The sequence below is a fragment of the Pteropus alecto genome, unplaced genomic scaffold, assembly GCF_000325575.1.
Source record: "Pteropus alecto unplaced genomic scaffold, ASM32557v1 scaffold125, whole genome shotgun sequence".
NCBI classification, from domain to species: Eukaryota; Metazoa; Chordata; class Mammalia; order Chiroptera; family Pteropodidae; genus Pteropus; species Pteropus alecto.
This window is the reverse complement of record NW_006436888.1, coordinates 618676-624080: the sequence shown is the minus strand read 5'-3', so window position 1 is coordinate 624080 and position 5405 is coordinate 618676. Positions and strand designations below refer to the sequence as shown.

The 5405-nt window shown below is 42.3% G+C and overlaps 1 pseudogene; it reads right to left on the bottom strand.

The window, feature by feature from the left end:
- Window positions 1-434: 434 nt before the first annotated feature.
- On the bottom strand, window positions 435-553 carry LOC112481851 (annotated as a pseudogene).
- Between the last annotated feature and the right edge of the window lie 4852 nt (window positions 554-5405).

Genomic DNA, 5405 nt, shown 5'->3' with positions numbered 1-5405 from the left:
GGATTCTTTTTTCTCTTGTCTGCAGGAATCAGTCTGCCTTCAGGCCTATGTATATAATAAGGATTACAACTGGATCCTACACTTTGTTGGTTTGGGGGTATCTCTGTCATCATTCCAAATCTTTTTCTCAATGCTGTTAACATTAATGTCTGTGTAAATGAAGATTTGTTTTATGATTCTTGTTGAGATGACCATTTCAGTTGACAGCTACCCCTCACCACTGGCTGGTCTGGGTTTGTGATATGTCCCCCATCCAAAAAAAAGGCAAGAAGGTAAATGATGGGGTCCACTGGTGGTTTCACAGTTCCTGGCCAAAAAAAAAAAAAAAGCAGAATGTTTATACTTGGTTTCTCCTTGTGGCCTTGGTCATACCTAGAATTTAAAAATATTTATTTATTTATTTATTTGTTTATTTGTTTGTTTGTTTGTTTTAACACCTACAGCACCTGGTGTTCCTAGATGGTCTCCCATCCAAGCACGAACCAGGCCCAACCCTGCTTACCTTCTGAGATCAGATGAGATCGGGCACATTCAGGGTGGCATGGCTGTAGTAAAAAAGATTTTTGAAAGTTAGAGACGAGAGAGTGAAAAGTAATTATTATTCACTCTCCCATTGGCGAGGACATGTTATGGATGATTAAGGGACTGGTGCACATATAAACCTCTCTGCCCTTTTTTTGGTCAGTTGCCCACTTGGCCACTTTGGGGCTGGGATTAGAACCATTGTGTGACCAAGGTATGGATGTGCCTGGCGAAACGCAAAAACTTACCTGCTTAGACGTGTATCAGAAACTCTAAAAAAGTATGTCACACTTGTTTCTGTATTTGCTGAGTAGAGCTTTTATCACATTAAAAGGCTACACACTTCTTCAGTTTGTAGAGAATTTAGTAAGCAAGACTCCTCTCAAAATCATAATACCCAGTCTCATTTAGCATGACTCCTGGGCACAGAACTCAGCTTGAGCTATGAGTTAAAGAATATGCACACAATTTGTTTGCTTATGGAGCTCAGCCTCCATCCCCCTGCCTCTGGTCCATGCCATTGGTACAGAAATGGTGCAAATTCAATTCCACACATGCTGCCTAAGAGCCTCCAACTGCTGGTGCTGGGTGGGCAGCATGTGTGTGTGCACGCACGTGCATGGGGATGAGATACAGGAATAATAAATAAAATACGGCAGCTGCCCTCCAAAATTTATCTCTAGGGACCACTAGGTGCCTTTAAGATCCTCAAGGCTGAGGCAACCGACACATTCATATCGGATTCCTCCCTGGCTACCCCAGAGAACTTAGTGTCACCTGATGGAAGCAAAGAGGCATGGAAGAAAGAGGACACATAGTTTTAGGGCCTATTTGAGATGTCATCCACACCTTCCGCCTCCCTCTCTACCACTTTCCTATGTCACCAGAGTAGTCAACACATCACCTTCAATCCCCAAAGGTATGGCAGCCAGGCAGCCCGAAGGTCAACACTAATGAAAGATGCTATCTGGAAAATAAATGTCAAGCCAAACTGACATAATTAGCTGTATCTGTGGTCCTTGAGGTTTGGCAAGTGAGGATGGGGTGGGAGGAGAGTTGGGGAGGGGGGCATGCTCTTCTAAAGCTTCTGGAACATAGAGAGCAATTTGGATAGCCTACAGTTAGTGATAGCAACTTTCTGAGTGACTACCTAATTAGCGCCTGCCCAGCTTCCATGAAAGGCAGCATACAGCAAATAAATAAGGACGCTTGGCTTCCCCTTAGCTCCAGCCTTGGACTTGCAGAATGTTGACAGCTTTAGATTCAGCCTTCATTGCCACTATTCCAATGCCAGAGGGTGTTTTTCCCCAAAAAAGGTGTCATTTGCATCATAGCTTAATAATGTTGTTGACATCGCAAATACCCCCAGAGCCACTTAAGTCATTAGTTTTCTGAGGTTGATGGGAAAACATGAAAGATGTATGTGGTAACAAATGTCCTTTTTATTTGGTTTTTACCATCCCAGCGAGCCAAGTTTACTTCTGAATGATGTTAAGCAAGGAGATTCACCCGGACTAGCCTTGATTTCCTCTTCTATAAAAGAGAGTTAATCAAGACAAGTAATAACAAGTGTTGGAAAGGTTGTAGAGAAAAAGGAAACTTCATACACGGCCGGTGGGAATGTAAATCAGTGCAGCCACCGTGGAACACAGTATGGAGTTTTCTCAAAAAATTAAAACCAGAGCTACCATATGACACAGCAATTCCTCTTCTGGATATCTAACCCCCAAATTTGAAAACATTTATTCATAAAGATATATGCACTCCGAAGTTCATCGCAGCATTATTCACAGTGGTCAAGACATGGAGACAACTGAAGTGTCCTCTGATAGATGATTGGATAAAGAAGATGTGGTACGTATATGCAATGGAATACTACTCAGCCATAAGGAAAGGTGAAATACTGCCCTTAGTGACCACAGGGATGGATCTTGAGAATATCACGGTAAGTAAAGTAATTCAGACCAGAAGAGTCAAGAACCATATGATTTCACTCATATATGGGATTTAAAACAGAAAGTAACAAACAAATAAGACAAACAAATAAACAAAAAAACTCAGAGACACAGACAAACGTATGGTGGTTACCAGCTTGGGGGAGGTAGAAGAGGGTAAAGGAGGTCAAGTACATGGTCATGGAAGGAGACTTGATTTTGGGTGGTGCACACACAACGCAATATACAGATGATGCATTATAGAATTGTACACTTGAGATTTATATCGTCTTATTAACGATGTCACGCCAATAAATTTAATAAAATTTTTTAAAAAGGTTAATAACACACACATCCTAAAGAATCATTGTGAGAATTATGACAAGGGTTAGCTTAGCAGATGCTCAAGAAATGGTACAGTAACAAAGGTGGTAATGATGATACTGCTCATGATGGTAATGATGCTGAAGATGATGATGGTGATGTTGATGATAAATTTACTTCCCCCTCAGTGATCTTGTTTCCCGGAGTGGGAAGAACTCAAAAACATAACCCAAAAAAAGGGGCTGTTGGTTAATGAGCTCATGCGCTGATGTTCATTGTATGACAAGATGTAATAATGATAATTACCGTGTGTAGAGAATACATTTTCAAAATACTTTTACATAAGTTATCTCATTTGCACCATTCAACTACTCTATGAGAAAGTTACTATTATTATCCGCAGTTTACAGCTGGGGAAAAAAAAATGAGACTCAAAAGATTAAGAACCTTGCTTAAGCTCCCATAGTCAGTAAGTCTTGAACTTGAGTCTTGAGATCGCAAATCTGATGTTCTTCCGGTGTCACATATATTAACTTCTAAGCATTTCGGAGAGTGTGGAGAGAAGCTTGATCAAAGTGGTTCTACCACATGAATTTTATCAATGAAGGGACTCCAGAGACAGACCCCTGAGACAGGAAGAGGGTGGACCTCAATGGAACGACATCTAATGCTCACTGCATCAGCCTACGGGAGAGATGGGATGTTGATATGAGCTCAGCGAAGAGCCAGAATTCCAAAATACATTTTTAAAAGTTGTTTTTTGTTATCTCTTGCTGCATAAAGAGCCACTCTAAAATTTAATAGCTCAAAATAACAGCCATTCTCACGATTCTGGGAGTTGAGAGGACACAGACAGGTCTTCTTCTCTATGAGATGTCAACTGGGCTGCAGTCATCTGGGGGGAAAACTAAGAAGGAATGTCCAAAATGGCTCACCCTATGCCTGGCAGTTGCAATTAGCGATTGGCTTAGCTATTCACTGAGATCTCAGCTGGAAAACCTCGGTTTTCCTCCACGTGGTGTCTCCACGTGGCTTGGGCTTCTCACAGCTGGGCAGCTGGATTCTGAAAGGGAGGATCTCAAAGGCGAGCACTACAAAGAGAGGAAAGAGAAGCTTCCAGTGTTCTTACAACTTGGGCTCAGAAGTCCCAGAACATTATGTCTACTATATTCTATTGATCAGAGCAGTCACAGGGCCAGCCCACATTCAAAGAGGAAGGAAATAAGCTTCAGCTCTTAATGTGAGAAGAGTCATGTGCACATGGGGGGTGGGGGTGGAACTAGCCATCTTTGTGACTAGAAGCTGAGTTGTATCATTTTAAAGCATGAATTACACTGAACTTGGATTTCTGTAGTGTTATCTCATTAGAGTAATAAAAATAATACTAGCTGCAATGTATTGAGTGAATGCTATGGCCTGGTGATTTACACATGTCATCTCTATTCTCACCGCAGGTAGGGATTATAGAGATTAAGGGATTTATCCAAGGTATCACACCCAGACACAATATTTAGAGGAAGGACAAGAGCCATCTCTGTCTGGGTGTCCTTTCTAGAAGAGAGAAAACATTTCCTGGCAGCCCCCTCCCATCCCCGACAAGTTTCTTCTTACTGTTTCTTGGCCAAGAGTGAATTGTATATCCATCAATTCCTGAGCAAGTCACTAGTGAAAGGACTGGGGTTATCATGAATGCCATAAGCAGGTGCTTCTCCACTCAAAAATTGATACTTGCGCACTTCTCTAGGGGTGGCCATTCTGGGAGTCTTGATGATCCCACCCCACACCTAACTCTCCTGAGGGCTAAAGGAGTTGATCTCTCAGCTTAGATAATCTCTTGGGCAGTGGTGGAGTAATAGATGCTGGGAAGTCCACCACAAAGATCACTCTGACTAGAAAGAGGCAAAACCAGGACCCAAACCCTACCTCTTTCTATTCAAGCCCATGCCCCTTCTTTCACTTTCTACCTGATCTCAGAACAGATGTGATAAGAAAGGATGCTCCAGCTTCTTGTCTTTGCTGTCGATGCTGATGACTTGGTAATTTTCATCAGTCACATGAATGGGATGTGTTCCCTGTACCTTTGTCTCCAAAATGCCTTTCCACCGTAATGGGTAATTGAGAGCAACACTCATAGCACAGACTCCCAAGAGGCTAAGAGAAACTACTCTCCTGCTAGCGTGGGCTTTGTATGAGTGTGGACTACATAGAGAAAGGTGAATTCTAATGGGCACGTAGAACTCCAAATCACTCTGCCCAGCCACCAAAATCTGGCCCATCAATGGCTTTTCTCTGACCAATAGTACATAATTTGTGGAAGGATATACCTCTTCTCTCCATCGAACCAAATACAGACCTTCAAATTGTAGCTCTTAAGGGAGAAGTCTCAGATTTAGTCAGGAGCAGTAGATAATCAAATAGCTGAACTCTGTGGGCTGTAACATCCAAGCTGGCTTCTTCATGCACACGGCTGGCACATCATGCTCTTCTACATGACCTCTCTCTCCAGCAGAATAGTTGGATACATTACATGGCTACTCAGGGCTCACAAGAGCATAAAATGGAAGCTTCCTGGCCTTCATTTCTGCTGCATTCTATTGGCTCCAGTCCAACATGGGATGAGATTAC